Genomic DNA, 25,310 nt, shown 5'->3' on the forward strand with positions numbered 1-25,310 from the left:
CTGCTTCTCCTTTATATTTTTATAGACGCTGCTTTTTAACTTGCCAAAAGCGGTAACTTTCTTTTTTTTTTTTTTTTTGAAATCGGAATTCGCCCATACCGACCGCTGGCTCCTCCCCCGGCCTTATATTTTATTGAGCGGTGACATTGAAAAAGCTGTGGAGTAAAATCCAACTTTTTTTAGTGTTGGGCTGCGGCATGCTTTCTGCAGGGAACTTTGTGATTCTTTTGATTGATTATTTATGTATTGTTGACCGCGTTTCAAGGTGGGAGTGACTTACTGTCAAACCGAGAAAGCTGCTGCTCGTGTCATTTGCCAAAGTCATTTTTTGGAGAGGTCCCCTCACCTGTGATGGCAGGGCCCCGGCGAAATGCACGCGGTAATTTATGGGAAGCTCTGCAAGAGCTGGAGAGTGGATGTGGTAGAGAAGCACAAGTCTTAATGTGTTGTTGTTTCTCCAGAGCTTTTTGCTGCGCTCAGTCTCCAGTGCATAATATAAGGAAAAAAATGCTTGTGAGATGCAGCTGATTTTTTTTTTCTTTAAATAAACATTACATTTTTGTTTTTTTTTTTTTTAACAAAAATTCCACGCCTGGGTTTGCCCCCTGCCCCAATGTGGTTCTTTCAGTGTTGGGTCAAACAAAAGGTATTGGGCAAGTGCAGCTCTGGGCCCTGTTTTCTCCCTGTGACCGAGGCCAAGCAAAAAGATGAAGTTTTGTGCCTCCTACTTGGTTGTAGTTTTGAGCCTCGGCAGAGCTGGGAGGGGAGGGGGGAAGGACACTGCTAGAGGTCATCAGTGCTCTGGTGCTGCTGGCTTGGAGGGGGCTGTGTTTTGGGAAGGGAGCTGTCTGCAGAGACATTCTGCTGGGCACATCGAGTGTGCTCCTTGCTGTCACTGGGGTTTACAGGCGGTGTTCTGGGGCTTAAGGGGTTTATTTTAGCCTGAGCGTGGTGTTAGGAGCAATCCTGTCTCGGTGCTGCAACATCTCACGGGTGCCTGTGTGTGCGAGATTATAGTTAAATGAAGAAAGGGAGAAGCAGGGAGCAAACATGAGGATATGTATTTTTTAAAAATGTAATTTATATGGAAACAAAAAGCCTAAAGCTCTTGTAGAAGCAGGTGGAATCTAGTGTTTTAATTCGACCTACAGATTCTGCTGGGCTTGCCTGAACACGAAGCCCATGCTTTCACATGCCTTAATAATTTGATTTTAGGTTTAATCAGATATGGTAAGATAACTGATTCAACCATGCTCCTGAAATTAAACTCACCAGACTTTTCATGTACAGCTATATTCTCTATGTGTTTTTAAAGATAAATTTAGATAAGAAGAACAAAGGCAAACAGTATCTTGAACGAGAGTTTAAAAAAAAAAATCATGGGAGGACACCCTGTCATATTTCTGACTATAATTAGGTCCTCCCCCAGCTTTTTTCTTGTATCACAGTCTAGTCCCTGCAATGTATTAATTTGCTCTTCTCTGGGGGAGGGGTGAAGAGCTTCACCGGGGCAAATCTGCCTCGGTTTTGGTTGTGTGATAATGATTGAATCAATCCAAATACAAAACTGACTTTAGAATCAGTAATTCAGCTTAAAAGTGAAGCCCAGAGCCAGGCAGGTCCTTTCAGGCGTGTATTTGTAGAGTATTGTAGTAACTGTTGTGCAGTATAACAAGGCATTTGACTCTGTTTCAACGTTCAGCGCAGGAGGCAGATCGGTTGGGTATTGGCATGGAAACGTCGCTCTTGTTTACAGTTACGTTAAAAGCTTTGTTTAGGTAATGGCCATTCATATCAGAAATAGTATTATAGTCATTTCCTAGAGGACTTGTAGATACAGTAAGTAGAATTGTACCTAACTAACTAATTTTTTTTGGTAGAACTTTGGTTTTTTGTTTTTGTTTTTTTTTTCCTTTCTGGTTGTTGTTTAAATAGTTGACAGGGTTATGCAAAAGGTATGGATTTGCCACATTCGTTGCTAGTGTTTGTTTTCAAAGGCTGGTGGTGTTTATGCAAAAGGTTGTGGGAAGGAAAATTCAGTTCTTTTAGAAAATCTGTCGCTGTGGTGCAAGGGACTCCATGCTCTTTGAACTGACCTTCAAAAATGAATGTGTTGCTTTGGAGTTTAATGGCTCTCCCAGCTTTTTACCAGCAGGACTTTGCAGTGATGTCCCTCTGGTGGGCCTGGTGTTCTTTGGTGGGAAAACCTGTAGTTTTGGAGCAAACATAGAAAAGTGCATATTTTTCCACCTTTGGGTATTGCTGTGGAAAATCCGTACCTGTTGTATTTCCCCAGTAGACAAATGCCTAGTCAGTGCTGAATATATTTGTAGATAATGTTAATCTCTATGAAAAGGTTAGCTCTCTAGATAAATAATTTTACTTTTTATGCTTTTTGAACAATAAAATGGCATGTAATCGCTCATTTCTCAGGTGTGTCCTAAAAAAGGTACAATATTTGTTTCTGATAGAGGCAAATCAGTTTATCAGTTGCACATCAAATGTCTGCGGTATTTCCCATTTTGACAAATTAATTGAGTAAAACTGCTTTTTAGAAGAGACCCGTGGTTATTTAGCAGTGACAGGAATATTTATCACCACAGGAATAACAATACCAAATGGAACCATCTCCTCTTCTTCATCAGGGTTTGCTTGAGGGGGGAGAAACACAACAAAAGCCAGTCCCAAACTCTAAAAAAGCCCGTCCTTCTGAGTATGCTTAACACAGCCAGCGTTAGTGGCATCAGCTGGTTGCACAGGCAAGGACAGCACTGAAAGCAGTTGCAGGTTGCGCAGTTCAGGTAGGATCCAGTACTTCAGAACATCCTTTTCCAGACCCTTTTTGTAGGAGATGTCTGAGAGCAGGTGCTGCTGAGAGCCAGCAGTGAAGCCAGCAGCACACAGGGGCTGTATTGCGATTTAGGGGAGCTGCTGTGGGAAGGTCTGATGGTTTTGTTTACATCCAGCCTTCAGCCTGCCTGCTCCCTCCAAACACCACCGGGTGCCATTTCTTTGTGCCTGCGGTGGTGCCTTTTTGGTTTCATGCAATTTTTGAATGGGGGAGAGGAGTCCCTTTTTAGAGATGACCCCCGTGGAAGTTGTGTGAGGTTGCAGAATTAGCGTTTTGGAATGCAGAGGGGACGTGCTAATTCATGCAGCGCAAGGGGAGCCAACGCTGCATCTTAAAACAGGCCAGGGGGGTAAAGCAAGGATTTTTTTTTCCCCTTTTCTTTTTGTCTGTGGTGACGTGCTTCATACATGGATAGTTCGAGTAACTCCTTAATGGAAAACCTTGTTTAGGAAGTTGTTTACTTTTGAGTTCAGTGCGTGTATATTTCACACACATGAAACTCGTTTGTAACTTACTCCCCTCCCTTCCCACCCCATCCCAGAAATGCCCCTTTGGAGTTTTCCATTGCTCACATATTTTCTTTGAGAGTGAGTAAATCACATCAGTTGGGCATATTACTGTGGAGGAGACTCTAGTCCTTCAAATGTTTCAGTTTTAATAATTGAAATGTGAATAATTTGACTTTGCTTTTGGCTTTCCATTTTTGTATGATGTTGCTTGTCAGTTAGCAAAACAAAGCAGCAAAAAAAAAAAGTAACCCCAAACCCAAGTGCAGGAAGGGGCAGGTGTCAAAGCCACCAAGTTAAGATGTTGGTCAGGAATGCTGGTCCCCTTCCTGTGCAATCTCTAGGGCATGTGGATAATCCTCAACATGCAGTTTTGGTGGTAGAGGCAGCACCGAGAGACTGATCCAGAGCTCCCTGAGCACCCACGGGGATTGCTGCCCAGAAGATGATGGAGGAGAAGTGCAGGAGAGATGTTTTCTTCCTGTCTTCCCATCTCCCCACCCCTGCCAAACTCCCCAGACAAACCTAAGACTGTGACCTATCATTTCCAGAGTAGCTCTGGATGACCCGGTGTGCTGAATTGCAAGCCTGAGAAATGAGGGATTAATAATTCAGTGATTTAAAATCAAAATAATGTGAAATGACAACCAAAGCTACCCTGTTGATTTCCCCTTTCTTTTTCCTCAGATTGACCCTAAAGTTGCGTTTCCCCGACGAGCACAGCCCAAGGTAAGTAGGAGGATCGATAATAGGATTTCAGGCACACAGAGAATCATTGTTGCCAGGCAGTTCGGGTTTCAGCCGGGGAATTGGCAATGAAAGCTTTGAAAGCTGCTGCTGGAGGGGTCAGTGTGTGGCTGAGGCCCAGGAGGCTGCTCTGTGTCCGTGCAGAGCTGCTGGGCCGGGCTGGGCAGCAGGAGCGGGCGGCTGCTCTGGGCCCTGGGCTGGGTTTATGAACCGTGCTTGGATTAAGTGCAGGCTTCAGGCTTGTTTTGAGCTGAGCTTTCAGTTCTGTGGTTGTGATGGATGGGGATCTATCTCTGCCTTCATTGTTTGCAAATTTTCTTTTGTGCAACTCAAGAGATGTGTGTGGAGTTGTGTGTAAGGCTCGCATGGCGAGTTCCTGGTGAGGCTCTGAGCTCTGGGGGCTGCTGGCTGTTGTTCTGTAGGAGCTGTGGGTGTCCAGCTGGTCAGGCTGCCCGAGCAGTGGCTTGGCCATGCAGTCCTGGCCGTGGCACGGGGACCTGCAGGGACACAGGAGCTTGTGCCCCTGCCCTCCCTCCAAATGCCACTGGTGCCATTTCTCCTGCAGGAGCTGCCCGTGGAGTACAAGTGGTTGTTGCTCTTTAGGTTGTGCCTAATGAAAACAAATCAGTTTCAAAGCCAGACCTGCAGCGTGTGAATTTTGAAAGCCACAGGCTGAAAGAAAACTTTTGCAATTGACTTTTTTTTAATTTGTTTTTGAGAGTCTATTGGAAAAACTTAATTTAACTGATGTATGGCACTTGTGTATACACTTGTCATCTTGGGTAACTTCAGTCTTCGGGTAAAAACGGGAGAAAAAGGCTGCAAAGTTGTACATGCAAGTCAATAAGGAAGAGAGGTTTAAAGCTGGTGGTGGGAAACTACCTGACCAGCAGCCTGAACTGCTATTGCATACAGCTCCTCACGAAAGTAAGCAGTGTAACTGGGTGTGTTGAACCATGATGTTAAGTATTGCACAAAATAGGCATCTAGGAAAAACCCTGTGTCATTTCAAACCCCCAGGCATGGCACAGGTGAGGTGCTGGGGAGCTCTTAAAAAAAAGAGAGCAAACCCCAACAGCCTACTCACAGAATTTTTAACCAGACTAATGTAGGCAAATGTTTAGAGGTTCTTTTCTTCCTAGGACATACCTAATTACTAATTGGTGAATAATAGTGTGCCTGGCTTGCTTCTGCACTGAGCAAAGAGTTTATAGTGTGTGGGGCTTGTGGCTTCTGGATTATGTTGTTGGATTGATGCCATCTGTAATATACAATTTAAAGGTGACAGAATTTTGATCATGAGCTTGATGTGCCTATCCTCCTTCCCAATACCTTCTAAAGGTTAATTTACATTTTAAACTGTCTTCAGTGCCAGTTATCTGTTTCTACAGTGTTATTTGGAGAAGTTTGTAATGGGTACAACAGAGCTGTTAAGCTGTCCCATGTGATTTCTTCTCTAACAATTAAAAAAACGAGGACATGTTTTGTGTCGAGCATATTAGTGAGTTAAATTTTTGCGTTAAAGAATGCAAAATCAGGTTGTATTGACAAAGGGGATTTTGTTTTTCTACACGTAGGGGGTTTTTTCCCTTGGTTTTTGGTAGGAGACATCTTTCAAGCGTGGGGCAAATGCTGGAATAGACATCAAATTCCACTCTTAGCAGGAGCTCGCTCTCTCTGGAGAGGTCAGCAGTGTCTGTTGCTGCTTTTTACACAGTTGTCCTTTCTAAAGTGTTGGGATTTCTACGGGGCACTTGAAGAAAATCTGAAGATTGAAAACAGCCTGATTTGGAGACTGGAGAAAATCAGATGCAGTAAAGAGCAGATTTTACATCAATTATGATGTATTATTCTGGCAAGCATTTCATAATCTGAATATTTTGTTTTCTGTTTTTTTAATTAGATACTGAATTAAGGTTTTGGACTTTAGTTGTTCATTTATCCCAGTTGAATAGTGAATGCTCAGCGTTAAAATGTGACTGTACTTTAGTCTAATTAACTGGCTAATGCTTGGGTCTGTGGAGATTAATGGCATTTAATGAAATGTCTCTGTCTCTCTAGGTGCAAGGAGAGAATTTGTTTTTTGTTTTGTTTTGGGTTTTTTTTTCCCCTAAGTAATCTTCCTTCCTGGTACGTTTAGTAAAATAGGGATTTGTTTGGGGTTTTTTTCTTTCCCTGTGCTTTTCCTGGCAGTGATGGGGGCTGGGGTGAAGCGAGGCTGGGGGTGCATTCCCCCTTCTCCATCCATCCATCCATCCATCCATCCATCCATCCATCCATCCATCCATCCATCCCTCCCTGTCCTTCCAGCTGAGCTTTGCCCCTGCCTTTGCCAGCCCACACTCACTTGTTCCTCCCCTCCTGATCCACTGGAGTTGCCCAGCCCTGCCCTTTCAAACCCCGGCCCAGTGAAATGTTTTATTTTATTTTATTTCGGCTTTTAAAACCGCGTCTCCGCGGTTTGACACCTCTCTGGTGATGCAGATTGGCTCCCGAGCCAGCAGTGGCAGGTTGTAACAGCCCGGCGTTCTTCCCTGGTTTCCTTAGAATGACCCTGCAGAAATCCTCCTGAGTGCCTCCCCTGGATTACCGGGGTGTGTAATCCTGCTCTCCTTGGGAAGGCCAGCACCACTTGAAGCTGTTGTTTCAGGAAATCTGCTGCAGGGTTTAACTCCTTGGCCTTCTGGGGAATATAAGTCTCCTTCCTCGGGGCTGCTGTTCCTTGATAAAAATCTGCCTTGCTCCCAGTGCTGGAAGGCACTCTGTAACAGGAGATCATTTGTAACTCTGCTGACTTAAAAAGTCCTTCAAACGCAGCAGGGATGGGGTGCCAGTAGTTTTGTACCCCCTTTTGAATATTGAAGGCTGCAATAATTGAGTTACTATTACCCATAGCCTGCCATTTCTGATGTTACCTGCTCTGTTAGGTTGGAGAATATTTATCACAGAGGTGCAGGGCTGTCCTGGCCCCCTGTGCCTGTGGCCGGCTGGGTTTCCTGTCTGCCTGGGCACGGGGGCTCTGAGCAGTTGTGCACATCTGGTCCTTCTTGGGCAGGAGGCAGTGCCAGCAGCTCTCCTTGGCTGTGGGACTGTGGAGCTGCCTGCTCCAGAGCAGCAAATGGAGGGCATGGCCTTTGGGGATAACGCCCAGGCTAACCTGGGATTGTGTTTTAAAGCTAACCAGTGGATTTGGATGTCTGATTCCAATTAAGTTAGCTGTGGGTGGGGTGTCTGCGTCCCTTGCCTGTCTGATAGGCCTCAGCCAGAGTAGCAGGGAGAGATTTTATTCCAAAGCAAGTGATGGACCTTGAAAATCAACAGTTCTGCTTGTTTTCTCCCATGCTTCTGCCTGTAAACTCCTCCAGGTTAGTCCTACTACTTCCCATCTTATTTTAGGTGTTAGGTAGACTTTGAAGTTTCTTTTTTTTCTCAAAAGAGTGTGAACTGGATACAGTAGCAGAACTCAGGATTCTTTCCTTCCTGCCCACCCTTCCTTCCCCACCAGGCTGTAAAGAACACCAAGGTCAGACCTTTTCCCAATGATTTTTAAAAATTCTTTTTAGATTCCCCTGCATTTGCAGGTCTGGGTGGAGTAAGAGAGGAAGTATTTCCTGATCTTGGCATCAGGCATGGATGAGTAGCTCGATGATAATCATGGTACCATCTGTGTGCAGAGTAGTGTGAAGTCCTTCCCAGATGGTCTGGGGGATTTCTTTGGGTGGTCCATGGCCACTGTTTGGGTGTCTTGTTCAACCACCCTTGATGTGAATCCCTTGTCCAGGGTAAGCTGCTCCTGGAATCTGCTTCCCTCTGGCATTGGATGGGCCAGTGGAGAAGTTTGAGTGTGAGTGAACCCAGCCCCAGGCAGTGGAGGATCAGGGTTTAGGAGCCCTGGTCTGTGGGCTGGGGTTTGTGCTCTCTGTGCTGTGGCTGGGGCAGAGGGTGACCTCTGTCCCTGCATGTCACAGCCAGAGGGAGAAGGGGCTGCGCAGGGCCTTCTGTGGAGTGCTGTGAGTTCTGTCAGAAACAGGAGCTGAGCTGGATTTCTGTAGCTGTTGTATTTTGGAGACGTAAACATGTATTTCTTTTCCCCAATCACTCAGGTAGATTGTTCATGTTGTCCTGCGTCCCCACAGACCGTCTTGTGCTTGTTAAAATGTCTGTATTTCCATTCTCATTGCCTAAGGATGTCTTTCATGTTAGGAATAGTCCTAATGTACTTCCCTTCTATTTTACATGCTGCTAACTAAAAATTAAAATTGAACACTGTCTGACCTGGGATTTTTTTAAAAATGAGGTTCTACATTGCCTGTGTTTTCCTGAATTGTTGGATTATTTTTGATGGCATCTACCAGGTGGCTTTTGTGCACTTGTAAATGCCAGGAAAGGTTCTGAGGTAGGGAGGTCAGGGAAATGGAAGGAGAGCAGCATGCTAACACCCCTGTGCATCCCCTCTGCTTCCAGATTGAGTGCATCTCCTCTGCAAAGTGCTGAGCCTTTATCAGCCTGGGGGTAGGTCTACTAATGACTGATCTAAAACCATCAAATTCATTTATTTGTCACTGCCAGTGACAGGCCAGTTAATGCTAATGGATTCTTTTTTTAGCCTGTTGACTCTGGTGATAGTCTCATAAATGTTGTGAAATCCAGAGCATTAAAGGCAACTTGGAATTTATTTTTAGAGGAGAGCCACTGAAACAGGGCAAGGTGGGGTGTGTGCATCAAGATGTATGTTGGGCAGAGAAGGAGCAAAGAACAATTCTAGTTCATTAAGCTCTACCTTGGGTCTTGCTGTTCCTGATGGTTATTTGGCTTTTCAGTTGTACTTAAGTGTTCTCTTCAAATGCATTTTGGGTCATGCTATAAAGTGAGGAGAAGCTGTAAACAGTCAGTCGTCTTAGGGAAAAACAGCTTGTTCCAGAAAATGGTTCATCTCAGGGCCTGAGTCTTCTCTGCCCCTATTGTGTGAAAGCACTTAAGCATATACTTAAGTTGGCATAAGCATGTGGGTAAGTGCTTTGCTGAATCAGCATGGGCTCAAAGCACATTATTAAATGCTTTGTTGAACTGTGAAGCCCGTAGCAGAAAAAGATTAAAAGATTACTTTGTGTATTTGACAGTACTTTGTATATGGTCAGTTCCATCGCTTCTCCTTCAGATAGGCAGTTTTATCTCTCATATTCCCCCCTCCACTGGAGGATCTCACTCACGAGAAAATAATATTCTGCTGTTTCCTCAAAAAACAGATTACAGGGTCAGTGTGGCATCAGACTTAAAAAAAGAAGTCATTATTGAAGCTTAATTTAGTCTCTAGCCCTGAAATCGCACGTTCTGTTTGCCTTAGTCACTGGAATAATTCTGTAAACTATGTGAGTAGTGTTCAACGTGGCCTATGATTTTTACGATATTACTGCTCTAGAAATTGTGGTTTGCTGAGTAATTTGGAAGTTACTGTGAAACTTTGTAGCCAGATCAGCATGCGGTATTAATAAGTTACTTCTAAACTTTGGCATTTTACTGCTCTCCTGTTGAAAGTATTTCTTCTATTTTTTGAGCGCAGAGAAAATCTGAAGAATGTTGGGAAGTTGTTCTCCCCTGCTCAGTCATTCCCTGTGTTGGGCCATCTGCAGCTGGGTGTATTGTTGTGACTGAGCAGGCTTAAATCAAGATTGGGAACTTTGTATTATAAAGAAGGACCCTGCTAAGGCTTGTGCAATTCTGCACATGAGGAATAGTCCCAGAGACCTCAGCGAGCACAGTGAGATGCAGACAAGGCTCCTTAATATGTTGGTGAAGTGTAGGTGGCAGGAAGGGTGAAGTAAAAGAAGTATTGACAGCAGCAGAAAGTGCCTCTGCCCTGCCCTCCCCCAGCAAAGACTTGCATTAATTTCCCATTGACTCTGATGTACAATAGGGAAGAGGTTTCAAGCTGACTGAAGGGGCAAAGGTCCAAGAAAACTACTGTAGCAAGAACTGATGCAGAGTGACAGTAATGAGGTGGCCTGGCAGGTGGGAGGGAAAAATGGTGGGGTGGGGGAAAGAAACTAATATCTGGTGAATTAAGTAGTTCCCAGGGTTTGAAGTTCAGTCCCCCTGGTTTTATTTTCCTTCTTGTGTGCCACTCAGCTGTGGGATGGGGCTGGGCAAGGCTCCTTGGGTCCTGGTGCAGCTCCAGCCCTCCTGGCTCAGGGCTGGGTCGCTGCGAGTGCTGGCATGGCCCAGAGGGTACAGAATTCCTCTCTAGTGCTCCCAAACCTGTGCTGTGCTGTTTTAATCAGTGTTTTAGTATGCCTGACTCAGAACTCCTCTTTCTGTTGTTCTGTGGGTCAGTTTTGCATCAAAGAGAAGGTGAGGAGCACAGGGTGAAGAAGAGTTTTGAAGTTTGGATTTATTTAAAATAGTGACTGTGAAGTGCAGACAAGACTTTCAGCTTCTTCAGTGCTGGTGTAATGAGGATGCCTGCTGGATAGAGAGTCTGGGGAGGCTTTAACCAATTGCTGGATGAACACTGCTCAGGAATCTTCCCAAAGGGCAGTGTGGTGTGGTGTGAAAGGAGGTTGCAAGGAGCTGGGCATTTGTGCTAAGTCTCCGTGAATCCCGCTGGACTGGGAGATGTTGCTCAAGTCAGGGGCCTGGTTTATGGCAGAAGCTTGCCAGCTGCAAGCCCTCAGCACTGGCAGGTTTGGTGGTTGTTGCCCTGCTGGAAGAAGGTGTTGATGAAGGGGATGTTGCCAAGGATTCTTCTGCGGTGCTTGCTGAACGAGTGAAGCTCCTGTTTTGTTATCCTTTTGGCTGTGTTATCAGTCATTTCTGTGCAGAGCTGTGTTGGTGTGATTCCCTGCTCCAGCCTGAGCTGTGTGCAGGGCCCCATATGTACATGGAGCATTTATCCTTTTGGCAAAGGTTTGCACAGTGTGCGAATGAGTGTAAAGATGTTTCTTTGCTGGTGAAATTCGCCTACTTCTGCTGTTGTATTTGGCAGACCTGCAGAGCCTATAGCAGCATGGTGTGTTCAATGAATTGTGGGAGGGAACAGAACACATTGAGAAGAAATCCAAAGGTAATGCTGAGATGGGAAATCTGATAGGAATTTTCCTAGGATGGGGGTATTGCCCCACCTTTTGCTCTGGGACTGCTACCAGCCACTGTGTTGGGTGGTGTCAGGTCTTGTCCTCTGCCATGTCCTGAGGATCCCTGAGAGATCTCTCCTGTGAGTATTGAGCAAGCCCTGAGACCACTACAGCAAAAACTGTTGGCTTCTTGCAGAAGTTTCCTGTCCTCACAAAGTCTCTACTGTAAAAGTGCTTGGGGTTGTTTTGATTGATTTGCACCAACATCTCATCTTCCTCCCCAGTCACTTTCTGTAGGTCAGCTCTGAGACTCCGGCCCTGGATGGGTGGCCTGCTGAGCGCACCCCAAACATTTACCTGTACCCTCTTCAAACACTGCCTGGTGAAAAAACCCTCCTAAACCTGCTGTGGAAATGTCCCAGGCCCGCTGTTGGCTGGGTTTGTCCTGCTGTTGGCTGGGGTTGAGAGCTGAGGAGGCAGAGTGGCTGTTGGTCAGACTCTGGTGGTCCTGGCACAGCGTGTAGGACCCCGACCAAGGCCCTGGTGGGCCTGGTACTGATGCTGCCATTGAGGCTGGAAATGAAGGGTCAGAGGAAAAAGGGCAGCAGGGGATTTTGCAGAGATGTCGGCGTGGCACAGAGCTTCCTGCCCCCGGTTTGGTGCCGCAGTGAACGGCTGCTCTGTCTGAGGGGATGTTGGCAGCATCCCTGGCCTGGAGAGGAAGTGTGGGAGGCAGAGCAGCACTGTGTGCTGCCAGCTCTTTATGCCACTTGTCTTTGAGGGGTTAACCTGGGGTTCTTTGTTGTTGTTAACGGCTTTTGACTGTGAAATCGGGGAGGGAGGCCCTGCCTGGAGTGGCAGTGCTCTGGTTCAGGGGGGCTGTAACTGCTGAGGTTCCTGCCCTGCACCGGCACTTCCGAGCTCCAGAGAGGGGAAGCAAGATAAGGATGCACAGCCACAGCATGTGAGAGGGAGCTGGTGCTGTGAATTATGGCTGGTGCTGGTCCCATGGCTGCAGAGCAGCCTGGGGGCTGGGGCACAGTGCTGGGGGCAAGGGGGGAGCCTGCCAGAGGATTATGGTGGGCTCAGAGGGCTGCCCTCAGTAATGCAGGAGAGGGGAAGCATGCTGAACTGCAGGTGTCCTGGGGGGCTCTGCCTCCAGGTAAGCCTTGGCTGCTCTTCCCCACAGCCATGCCAGAGGCTCCTCTGGGGGCTGGCTGGCTCCTTTGTGCCACAGGCTGTGCCCACTCCCCTCTGGGTGCCCATGGGAGCAGCTGGGAGGGATGGTGCCGTGGTATCCCAGTCCTGTGCACATGGGGGTCCTGTCCTGACGTGTTTGCACAGCTCTGGGGACAGGCTGCCCCAGCATCCTGAGCCTCTATACCCCCATGCCTGCCTGGGGGCATTTCCAGCCCACGTGGGACCCCAGGGGTGGATGGCAGTGGGGATCTCCTGCCACAGCACCTTTTGTGCTCTAAACTCCTGCCTCACCTAATCCCAGGAACTGGGATCGAAGCAGCAGGCTCTGTGTGACATGCCTGGCAATTTATGTATGAGGAGGGAATTGTAATTGTCCTGTGTTTTATTTTTTCCCCTCTCTTTTTCATCTGGTCACAGCCACTATGTCATTAATCTTCCCGGTCAAATACAACGATAGTTGAAAGTCTTCCACAGTTATGATTCCCCCAAAGTTTTGTGAGCATGGCTTTGATTTTGTGGTTGTCATAAGAAGTCAGTTTAGATTTGTGGACCTCTTTTTGTAGGTATTTCCAGTGGATATTTTAGTAGAGGCATTTGTCTTCTCTCTCGATTAAGCATGTGTATGCAGTAGGAAAAGAACAAAACTGGGAATAGAAAAAAATATTAAAACAATTCAGTTACGAGTCCAAAAGCCTTAGTGCTCAAGAGCCATGAAGAAGCTTTATTGGAACTATAATTGCAGACATAAGCGGTGATTATCTGTCTTGGTGCCTTTATAGTCCCCATCACTGTCATCTGAACGCATGAAGCTGATGATAGTGTGAGCAGAACGTTATTCAGCTGGTGCTGTGTAATCCTGATCTCTTGCAGTGTGTGGAAAGTAACATAAAGAGTCAATTCACTTGAAAGTGATGGGGAGAGAAGCAGGTAGGAGAGGACAAGTATTGTTGCAGAGCACCTTACTCATGAACCTTATTTCATCCTGGTTGCAGCTGAAGGAATGCAGGGGCAGGGTAAACTTCTTACATGGACATGGTCAGACAAATTTTGCTGCTTCTTAACGTTCTTAGAGGTCTTGGGCAGGTGCAGCCCTTGGTCGTTGTAGGGTGCCTTGGTGTGTTTCCTTGAAATGCTCTAAATTGGCTCCAGCTGAGAGAAGGGCAGCAGCACCTGCTTGTCTCGCATTCCTGAGAACTGGAGATTGTTGGATCGAGGCAGACAAATGAAGCTGCCAAGCACTTCTTGAGGTGGAACAGAGATCAGAGAGCAAGTCCTGAATTTCTTGGCTGATTATTGGTGCTGGCTATGCAGGTGAAAATGTGCTCTGGGCTGTGCAGAGGTGGTTTGGTGGGCTGAGCAGCTGAAGCAGTGGCAGGAGCAGTGTGTGCGGAGTCTGGATTTTTTTGGGTGAGCCCAAGATTGGGCACAGGTGATTTGAGTTAACCTGTCCGTTGCTCCCCTGCTGTGCTGCTGATGAGGCAGGTGTGTCCCTCACCTGAAGCCAATTATCAGCCCCAGGTTTGATTGCAGTCACGTGCTCTGGTGAGGGCAGTCAAGGGAGGAGCTGGTAGGAGCCAGAGCTGCTGTGGTCTCCTCATGGACAGTCCACCATGGTCTGGAGCTGCTTTGAGCCATAAAAAGGTAATGCTTTGGGGGTGATTTTTGGGGTGGGGGAGGCATTTGTTTAATGAGAGACTGGTTATGCTTTTTTTCCTGAAGTTTTGGGGCAAAAGAGCTGTTTTAAAGGAGGAGAATAGATGCAGGGGAATCCAAAATTTGTAAGCCTGCTTTTTTATTTACTCTTGCACTGCTTTAGGACCAGGTGAAAAACAGACCTGATCATGCATGTTTTTGATGGACTTTTCCTAATTTCTTAGTGATGATTGTGTTTGTGTTGGAGTTAGCAGGACATATTCCACTAACTTCTGTCAGAGCAGCTCAAAGCAAAACTTCTAAGTTGCTTAGTATGCTCCAAGGGCATTTCAAAAACAAAACCAGAGATCTTCTAGCAAAGTGTCTAGATAGACAGAGAATAGGGAGTGAAGTTTTTAGAGGTGCCTGCCTGCCCACTATGTGAAAATAAAGTGAGATAGTGATGGTTTGAAAGTTTCTGGTCTTCAGCTGAGTGAGCTGTGAGTGACAAACTGATTCTTGGAAAAGTTTTATTCAAAATGTTAGTTGGTAATCTGTGGTATGTACATTACTGGAGACCATCCTACTTTCAGGAAGGACTTGTGTACTGAAATGACTTAAACTAGTTTAAATGTGGCCCTTGTTCTTACCACACAGAGATGAGGTAAGTGATTGTCATCCCCCTTGTTTTGCGGATGTGCAAAACAGAAGTGCTGCTCACGTGTTGTGCAATACTTGAAACGGGGAATTGCTGGTGCCTTAGAGGAGGGTTATTCCAAACCTGAAGTGTGCTGGGCTGTGTGTTCCCAGGTGCTGGGGAGGAGGGGACAGGCAGGGTTATGGGGGCTGAGGTGTCCTGGCTGTGCCGTGGGCAGTGCTGGGTGAGGAGCTGCAGTCCCCACGAGTGGATGAGGCCATGTGTGGAAATGGCCTGGGTGTCGAGTGAGTCAGGCTTTGGGCTCCTCCAGCAGCAGCGCTGCAGAGATGAGGAGTATCATTGTGTTTTATTGTAGCTTCTAAGAAACGCAGCGTGTTTGTGCTTCGGGGAGCCCCAGGGGCTTTGTTTTTCACCAGGCCTGAGCTATTCTTCAGCAGAGCCTTCCTGGAGCGTGAGCCAGTTCTGCCCATTAGGACCGAGAGACGGGCCTGACTGATTTCTGCTCCCTGCTGCATAATAAATCTGATACTAAAATTAGTGTTGGTCTCCCTAGGCCATAATTCTTGCTGAGATTATAGAGAATCGTGTGTGCAGAGAGGAACTGTGGTTATGTGTGCTTGGGTTTTTTTTTGTAACCTTGAGTGTCCAATTTCCAGGTTTTTTACTTAACCCCCCCATCTCTTTCCCCTTTTCCTCTCTTTTGGGAAGTGCTTAGCCTTTCTGTGTATTTTGGCTATTTAAGCCTCTGTCACTGCAGGCAGATGAGTTCCTTGGGAGCTCTTCTGAAGGTTTTGTAATTGAGTCTTTTACCACGGCGACAGGATATTATTAACCTTCAGTAAAGCAATTTATTTCATACTCCTTTGTGGGGATAAGCCTTTTTTCCCCCAGGAAAATATGTACGTGGAAAGGGTTTTGCGTACAGAGGTAGCTCGACTTGCAACAGTGATTATGATTTTAGGAAAATTAATAATTTACACGGAAAATAGGCAGTTCTGCTTGCATCAATTAGAAAAAACCCTTTGGTCCTGAATGATCCCACTCCTGACCAGTGTTTTATTTTCAAGAACAGACTTTTTGCCTGTTGGTGGGTTTGAAAAGAGGTTGTATTTCATGTTAGAGCTCTTGATATTTAGCCTGTGTGAGCAGTAAACCATTTTGTTGTGGTCTTTCAGATGGCCTTAGGAACGACCTGAGAGCTGCAGGGAGGAGTTCCTCACAGGGTCTCCCTCTGGGCATGGCCTTTGCCCTGAAATCAAATGCAGACTAGTCCAGAAGTCGTTAAAGATTGGGTACTGCCAGAATAGCAATTTCCAGCCAGGGGGGAATGCTGGATAAGTGGCCAGCCTGGCTGAATCCCTTGTGCTCCCTGTTGAGCGCAGTGACAAAGGCTCTGGGGTTTGGGGCATCCAGGCTCAGGTGTCACTGCAGCTCCCTGCACCCCGGTTTTTATTTTAGAGGATCAGAATATGTCTTTTCCCATGTCTAGTTGGACTTTTTACTTCAGTATTCTGTTAACTTCAAAAAATTAAGTTAACAATGCACTTGGCCTGGTGTTCAAGATACTTGAAAACTCTGCGCTGTAACAGTGCTGCTTTCGAGGGAGCTCAGCACACCTTGCAGGAGGAATGTGTTATTTTGGCAATTCCATTAGATGAAGTAGGGGTATTATTCCCACATTATACAACGGAGCTTGGATGAGAGGCAAAGTGCTTTGTCCAGAGCTTTAGGTTTATTAACACACTTGAATCTCTTGGCGCCGTGCGGAGGCTCTAATTGCAGAGTCATCATTTCCCCACTCTCCACTGGATGCTGCTGCCTTGGAGTGAAATGGGCATCCTGGGCAAGGATGTGTCTGGGGGCTTCTGCTGGCCTTGAGTAGGGCTGCCCAACCATTTGTCTGCTCCTGCTCTTCCTGTGCTCAGCCAGGTGCTGCTTTTCTGCATGTGCTCTGTGGTACAAACTCCCAGTGCCTCTTTGGTGCTTCCAGCCCTTTCCCATGAGATCAGCTTTTCCCTCTGTGGCAGAGGTGTTCCTGTGGAGCTGGGCAGTGCAGGCTGCCCGTGGCAGGGGCTGCAGCTCTGCTGCGGCTGTCTGGGGCTCAGGAGAAAGGATGGGCTCACCTGGGCACACCGTGGTGTCTGGAGTGTCCTGCTGGGTGCCCACTGTCCTGTGCCCAGGGGTTCATGGAATGGACCTGTCCCTTCCTGGCAGCTCGTGGGTATTGCTGTGAGCTGTTGGTAGCAGTGAGCTGAGACTTCTAAAAACACAGATGAACACCATGCTTTGCTGTTGTCCTGCAGCCTCCCCAGCCCTGGCTGCTGCCCCATCCCTGGCTGTGCTGCAGGGGGACACAGGGGCTTCTCCAGAACCCTGTGGGTGCCTGGCTGTGCTCAGCTCTGTGGGAAAGGGCCCTTTGCTGGGTGGTCCTTCAGCCTCTCCTAAAATTCCACAGACATGTTACATGCATGAAAATGTTTTTGTTACAGGAAGACTTCCTGCCCCCTTCACATGCTGCTTTTGTAAAACTTTGCAGCTGGTAGATTTTTTCTTAAATCTTCAACCAGAGAATCTTTCTATTTTAAAAATGCTTAAAATACATTTTCCCCCCTTTTTTTTCTCCGTTGTTGTAAATGAGCCCCACAATCCTAATTTTTTTTTTCCTTTAAATCTTCCCCACCAGAGATTTAATTAAAATATTGTGAAAGGCAGTCATTGAAAATGAGAAACCTTTTGAGTGGAAGGCACCCTGATTTCCCTCTGCAGAGCTTTTTGTCACCATAGAGATGAAAAGAGAAGCTCAAAATTGCACTTTCCCCTTGTGTGTTGCTACTGAGGGGCCGTGGCTGCAGGTAGCAGCTGCACTAAGATCAGCAGGGCTGGCTGGGGCTGAGGCTTTAACTCTTTGCAGGGCGTGAGCTCTGGGTCAGGATTTCCTTCCCTGCTGGAAGCGTTTTTCTTAGTCTATTATTCTGTTTTAATTTCCTGTACTTCGGGGCTGGAATTTATCTGGGTTTGTGGAGGGAAGGCACGCAGGGGCCCATCCTTTTGTCTCCATAAAAGCCCAGCTCAGCACCTCTGAGCACAGCAGGGCCCAGTGGGTCTGCTCCGAGCACTGCCGGTGTCCTGAGGTGTTTGTGCCCTGGGGAATGTGTTGGAATCCCACTCGGCCTTTTTAATTTTCTTTCTTAAAAATTTTTTTAATGTATAAATCATAATTCCTCTATAGGCTTGAAGCCTATCTGATTCTCCCTTAAAATAGCTAAATGTTGGGATTTTTTGTTGGTTTTCTTTTTAAAATCAATGGGTTAATGGTATCTTTTTTTCCTTCCAGTAACCCCTTTGGAAGTGTTGGGATTACTAAATCAAAAATACATGCTATGAGTGGTAAAACTGCTCTGCTACAGTTTCAAAGACAGTCCCACAAATTGAAGATTATTGGAGGGGACATGACACTGGGCAGTGTTATGCTTTTAATCATTTTAAAAACAAATTTTTCTCCCTAATCGAGTGAAGAGCTGGCTCAAGTGGATTCTTGGCACAAACATCTCAGACAAATGAAAGTAAAATGTATATTGAAGCTGTCTGCTGTTGTATATTTTATACCATACCTGTTGTGGTGACTGATCTCAAATGGGAGCAGTGGTTTAACTTTAAGCTGTTTGAGTGAGACCTGTTGTGGTTAAACTTTCAGATAGAAAGTGAACATAACCCATGTAATGGCATTATTAACGGGGAGTATTACTAAATTGTAACTTGCAAATTAATGGTTTAACTCTGAGACTAAATATACAGCTGTGTTCTTGTGTAATGTTACAAGACAAAATTAGATCAAGTATTTAAAAGCAGAAGGGCCTCATCCAAGCCCTGTGGGTGTCTTCCCAGGGACTTCACTGGGCTTTTCCACCTGCAGTCAGGGTGCAGACCCATAACCCCAGCACAGTCACTGAAATGAGTGTGTGCCCTCCACAGTGGGCTGCTAACATCTGATTACCCAAGGTACCCATGGATTTGGAGCAAAATAATGACATTGCTTGTTTCCATGGTGGTGGGGACTTGCTTGGGTTCAGCATGTTCCTCGTGGAAGCGATGCTGATGTCTGTGTGTATCTGAGTTCCTGCAGGATTATATATTAATTTTTTAATGAAACAATATTTGGGAACTAGGCTTGGCTCTGATGCAGTTTGCCCTTGTGCTTTCCTTGGCTGTTGCTAATAAGAAGTGCTGGCCTAAATCAGCGTCTTGAAGAATCATCGATTTGCTAATTGCAGATAATCAAGTCCCTGCTCATGCTGAGACCACTTTTGTTTCCTGCCATTCTGGCAGGATTCAGGCAGCATCTCCCAGCCTCTGATGTAACCAACAAAGTGGGTTTGGAGCACCCACGTGGCTCATTCTCAGAGGTGACAAAGTTATTGGTATTCAGGCTTGATGAATGAGGAGCTGTGATGGCACTGACCTTTCTGGCCAGCATGAGCTGTGGAGGTCACAGCTGGGGAAGGGGATGTTCAGAGAGCTGTGCTGGCACAGCTTTGCAGTGCTCACCTTGGGTAGTGCAGCCCTGGGCAGTGTGTGTCGACAGCAGCCTCCTGAAATTGTTCTGAATGTCTGTGGTAGTTGCTTTTTATGTTATTTTTTTGTAAATGTGCTTCCACCCCCTCTGTGTTCAGCCAGGGGGGTGTTCCTGTGAGCTGTAGACTTTGCAGAGTGTTTAAAATGAAGCAGGGCTGATGAAAATTTGTGTCCCACGGTTAGCACTGTCAGGAGAGCTGAGGACAGGAGGTGCTGCTCTGTGGCTGCTCCCAGTGTCCTGGCCTGTGGGCAGGGCGGGTTGTGTGGGTGCTCTGTGTTCTCTCCTGTCCACCTGAGCCTGCCACCCTGTGCCTGTCAGGCCTTTTTCAGTTCCCTGGCTGGATCAAGTCTCACTGAAGGCTGGTGAGCTTTTCTGACATGACTTCATGTAGAATAGCAGTTTATCTCAGACCATGAGAAAACAGGAGGGAAGTAGGAGCCTTTCTGAGGAGGATCCTGTTAGCTGATGGGCATTGTCCTTCCATGGGTGTTGGTCCTCTGGAGAGCAGGGCAAACCCTCTGAAGCCCCTTGCTTGGCAGGTCAGGAGCTGCAGCATATTGCCGTGGCTGAAGCATTTTGGTGAAATGAGGAGGGTTTTTCCTGCAGTCCATCTGGCTGGGAGCTGCTGTGTGTGTGCAGGGCAGTCTGTGCCCCAGAGGTGGACACACAGCTCTGCTGTGCCAGTGCTCGCTGCAGGGATGTGCTCAGCTGGCAGAGCCCAGCTGCCCGCGGCCTGCCCCTGCTCTGGGCTCTGTGGGGTGTGCTGGTGGGGCACACAGGGTGGCAGTGCCCCTGTCAGGGGGCACAGGGACAGCAGGGAGTGGTCCCTGTGGGTGGGTGGCTGCTGGAGCCGGTGCCAGCCCCGCTGCCGCTTTAACGCCACACCAGAGGAACAGATGAGCACTGGACAGCTTAGGTTACATAATCTCTTTTGGGTTTAATGTCAGGCCTCCCTGAGCCCCATCCAGTGCCAGCTCCCAATCTGGCTCGTAATACTCCTGAATGTCCTTTTAATTTTTATTAATAGTTCTCTTACTGTAGTGTTGCCTCTGCCTGGCTTTGTGTGCTGTGCGTGCCTCGGAGTTCAGTGCTCTGCCCTCTGAGGCATCCACTGCCTGGGCTTCCTGCTCCTGCACCAGCCTGGAGCCATTCCCACTGCCTTCTTGCTACTTCCAGAGGTTTTTTCAAAAGGTGTTGTGGGGAGGGAGGCAGGAGGATTGTCCAGGGTCAGAGCCTGTGTGGATTTGGCTCCTCTCCTTTGTGAACAGAGCCTGGTCAGAGCAGGGGTGCTGGAAGTGATGAAGGTGATGGGGAAGATGAGGCAGCATAGACCACAAGCTCTGGCTCCACCTGGATGGGCTCTTACTCTTTGCGAGCACAGATTTGTCAACTGGACTAACATTTTTTCAAGTTTAGTTTGTTCATGTCTAAATGAGCTGGTTTGTTTCTGTATTGAGTTTTTATCTCTTGTAAACAAAGTTCAAGCTCCTCACTGTTTTTCTCTGATCACTTGGATGTAGTAAAGATAAGCAGTGATTTTGGGTGCTGAAGGGTTGTGTGTTTCAGAATACCAGTACTTTTTTGCTCATCCCTAATTCCATAAGTAGGTGCCTCTGCAGGTGTTCTCCACTCCTGCTAGGATTGGTGCTAATTCTGTGTGTCCCCCCTGATGGCTGGTGTTTCTCTGAAAGCCACTGATTGTTTGTTTAGTATTTAAAAGAATAACATAATTAAAATATATGCAGAGGGGAGAAGGAACTGAGATGTTATTTCAGACCTGAGTCTAGGAACAATCACAGAATAGGTGTGGTTCAAGAGGACATGGCTGAGCAGCCACATCAAGCCCTTGGATTACTTCTGCATTCCCTGGGACAGCTTCCCTTGCATTAGCTCCTGCATGACATTCCGTGCCAGTTAAATAGCTGAAAAATATTGCAGGGAGGATCTTTAATGCATTGTGAACATCAGTGTGTTGTAGCAGCTGTTTGAAAAATGAATACTAAAGCCCTGAAGAGCAGAGTGCAGTGCCCAGACTGCTCTGTGTGGCTGCTTTGGGAGCATGCTGGACCAAGGCAGGGCTCTGAGCTCCTGGGGTGTTTTACTCCCTCCTTTGATTTAATTGTGCTACTTTAAATGATTTCTTTGCTGGGGGGGAGGCAGGGGTAGCTGAGGAGGGGAGGAATGGATCTGCTTAGTTTCTTTGGAAGCCTCACACACCAGTAGCTGGTGCTTCCTAAACTCTTCCTGTGAGTAAACCATGGAGCAGAACTGATAATGCCATCATGGTCTTGACTGTGAGCCAAACTGTGCAAAATCCAGTAGCGTGTCTGAATGGCTAAAAAAGCCCAAAATAAATCACAAAGTGCTGGTAATACAGTCACTGCTGCTGTTTGCCACAGGGGTGGATTGCAGCCTGTGATCCCTGGGTAAGTCCCTAAATTGTATTCAGAGGTGGTGTGTGGCATAGCTGGAGTACCACAGCATCACTGCTGTGCAGCGTCAAGGAGCAAGAATCCAGCACTATTTGGGGTTTTTTTTTGTTTGTTTGTTTAATTTTACTTATTTATTTTTATTTATGTGCTTTTTGGGCTGTGTCATTTTGCTAGTAGATCTGTGCAAATGAAAGTCAAGACCAAGATGGGTGGGGAACACTAATTTTATTTTATCTATAAATATATGTATGAACACACACATAATGGGTGCCAGAATCTCTTACATATTTGTGTTTGTTCAAGTGTACAAGAAATGTGATTGACACCACTGAAAAGGGGGAGGGAAAATGAAATGAGTTATAGCTTTTGGTCCCTAAACTGCCATTTCTTAGTGTATCCTAGAAAAGCCTTCACCCTAATGGTGCTGAGCAATAAATAACACAGGGAAGAGTAATAGCTGCCTATGGTAGCAAATTATAGTTGATTTATTGCCCATAATATATACAGGTGCAGCTAATTTAATTAAACACAAGACCTTTTAAATGCTGTAAAGCCATCCCTCTCTAAAGCCAATCAGCCCTGTGGTGCTGTAATAAGGCTTTAAGTGAAATAAGCAGCATTACAAGCACAGTTCCATTGGTCTGATCAGCCTTGCATGTGTTTGAGGGAGGGAGTATTTTTCCACAACCATTAAAGCCACTTTAAGTCAACTTATGCCATGACAAAGTCCAATTCAATGTACTGATGGAAGTTATCCCATTTCTGCCTCATCATGGAGCAGCAGCTCCCATGAACCAGCATATGCAGCTTGTTATTTTCTTGGCCAGCTGAGGGGTGCTGTGCAGGGGTGGAGGCTGGGGTGGTGTGGGATCTCACTCTGGGGATGGGAACAAATAACAAACAGAAGTTGTGGTTCCCTGGAGCCTCTCTGCTTGCTTGGGGGTTGTCTCCTATTCATCCCCCATCTGAGGTGGGAAAAAGGGGGCCATGGAAACTCCTGTACAAGAGCTTGTACATCACAGAATCCTGAAAAGGCTTGTGGTGGAAGGGGCTTTATTAAAGATCACCTAGTTCCAACCCTCTGCCTCCACTCAGGTTCCTCAGGACCCTGTCCAGCCTGGCCTGGAACATTTCCAGGGATGGGGCAGCCTGTGCCAGGGTGTCCCCACCCTCACAGGGAAGAATTTCCTTCCAATATCCCATCTAAGCCTGCCTTCTGTCAGTGTGAAGCCACTGCCCCTTGTCTGTCACGTATAAAAACTCCCTCTCCATCACACAGGTGAGCACAGGCAGCACTCTGGGCTTTTTATCCCTGTGCTCCTTTTTCCAAATCAGAAGTGGCAGTGGGTGTCTGTGTGGGTGTGTTTGCATAGAAATACACCTCCAGCCTGGCTGGGAGCTGCTCCCCTGCTCCCTGCTGCTGGAATTTCCCCGAGCAGGGCTGCTGCCTGCCCTGCAGTGCCCTCAGCTCATCACCATGCTGAGCTGAGTCCCCACCCTGGGATAATGGGGGAGATGCTCCACGATACTTTGCCACCATCACTTGATTATTTGTGAAAGCCTGAAAGGCTCAAGTAGCTGATTGATTAATTTTTCTCTAAGTTTTTCTTCCCTCTGTTGCCTTCATTTGGAACATGTAATCAGGGAAGGAAGAGGCATTAAGAATAGATGGGTATGCATATGAATGCTTAATTTTTTCTAATTCAGGCATTCATGTGGGCACATGTATCCTGCTGCACGCTGTGCTAAACAAACCTCTGCCAGCAATTCTGGGGGCAGATGAGTGAGTTTGGTGTGGCTTTCTAAACCTTCAGTGCTGGGGTTCTCTGCTCTGGAGCAGCTGCTGTTCCAGCACTTGGGCAGTGTGGGGAGTGTCCCTGGGCACGGCTGGGGTGGGTGAGTGCTGGGTTTGGTATCTGGGAGCACAAATCAAACTTCTACTTGACCTTTTTATCCCCCAGCACTGGGAGGAAGGCCAGCAGCTCTGCTGTAAATCTTTCTGGCCCCTTTGCTCTGGTCCAGCACTGCTGTCTGTGGCACTTGGGGCTTCCAGGTGTAGGTTTGGAAAGGTGTTTGTTGTCAGGAGCTGCTGGAAGTGTGCAGCCAGGCAGGAGCATCCTGGATGGGGTGGGAACAGGACCTGGTTCCACCTGAGCCTCAGTAGCTGCAGCCACCTGGCAGAGGGTTTGGTGTAGGGGCAGTTGCTGTGCTCAGTGCTGGTGGAGAGTGAGTTGTTTGTGAATTAAGGTGTAGTAGGAAGAAAAGCCCCAGATAGCTGCTTTGCAGTTTATAATAATTATTTTTCCAAAATAAGTAGAATTCCCAAGCATAAGAAAACTAAAATAAAAGCAACTTCTCTGTTGGTTGATGTGGTGGCTCCATCAAAAGAAAATCTTGGATTTCTTTTATTCCTTCTTTTAAAATTCTTTTTCTGAGTAGTCCTGGCTCTGTCTGTGGATACTTTCTGGATGAGGATCTCCATGCCTCAGTTTCTTATCTGTTTAATGGATAGAGTAACAATTAATCTCACTTCTCAAGGATTCTGTTGTGAAGTGCTTTTGAGAAATCTGGCCTGAAATGTCACATTTGATAAGGCTGCTTGAGAGCTTCCATAAAAACTGCTTTTAATCCCAATTATGTTTGATGATAAAATATTGTGAAATAGATTGCTCCTTCTTAGAGCTCACTTTCTGTGTTAGGATGTAGAAGGGAGCTGAGACCTTGGAACCAAAACTGGAGCATTGTTTGAAAGCTGTAGTTTACTTAATGGTTGGGGCAGAGAGGAGAAAATTGTCTGAACACTGCCCAGAGAGTGAGAATACTAACTTCATGTTTTAATTTCTCTTGGAAAAAAAATAAAGCTGTGTTCTAAGTAGGTCCAGTATTTGCCCTTCTGTGCTGTGCTAATTCTCTTCTTGTACTTGTAGTTCTGATTATGTTCCCTCAGCTGGTACTTGAGGAAATGTGTTTGTCTTTGAGCATGTCTGGTGACTCAGACACGTCTCCATAGCATCTGGTGAGCGTAATTGTCATTATTAATCTGCCCCATGCCAATCTGTCCTCAGCAGCAGCAGTGGGAGGGAGGGAGGGAAGGTGCTGCATGACTGGGTGTGCTCTGCAGAGAGGGGGCTTGGGAGAAAGGGCAGAGAGAGCCTGGGCTTGGCTGAGGTTCTTGTGCTTCCTGCCACTGCCTCCAGAGCCATCAGAAATGACAGCAATTCCCATCCCATCAGGGCTCTGCCCAGCTGGGCTGCCACGGGAGGGCTCCTGGAAGGGGTGTCCTGCCTGTCCCAGCATCCTTGGCCCATGTGCCCTGCTCTAATTATGTAATGCTGCTATTTCCAAGGGCTGGGTAAGTGTGTGTAAGGTAATACCTGACTGTAGGGCTCAGAGATTCATTGGAACCAGATACAACTTGGCATTATCTCCGGAGCTTTGTCCATTTTCCATTCTAAACGCAGCTGAATGAAGTCTCCCACAGTAAAGTCCCTTCTTCCCTCTCTGGCTTGTGTCAGGGCTCTGCTGCCCTGTGGCCTAACCACAAGGTGAGCCATACATTAGTTTTAAAATGATTTTTTTTCCCTGGGCCCAGATGCTCTCTGTCCTTATGGGAAGGCTCTAAATGCTCTGTCTTCACTACT

The 25,310-nt window shown here is 46.8% G+C and overlaps 1 protein-coding gene across 1 annotated transcript in view; it reads left to right on the plus strand.

The window, feature by feature from the left end:
- Positions 1-1,757: 1,757 nt before the first annotated feature.
- The window catches only part of MSI2 (musashi RNA binding protein 2), a 186,957-nt gene continuing 163,404 nt past the window's right edge, over positions 1,758-25,310 (plus strand). The window contains exons 1-2 of the mRNA XM_031059770.1: positions 1,758-1,778; positions 4,045-4,086. The gene's annotated coding sequence lies outside the window, so the exon portion shown is untranslated. The remainder of the gene's footprint in view (positions 1,779-4,044; positions 4,087-25,310) is intronic.

This window comes from Geospiza fortis, unplaced genomic scaffold (assembly GCF_000277835.1).
Source record: "Geospiza fortis unplaced genomic scaffold, GeoFor_1.0 scaffold538, whole genome shotgun sequence".
Lineage (NCBI taxonomy): Eukaryota > Metazoa > Chordata > Aves > Passeriformes > Thraupidae > Geospiza > Geospiza fortis.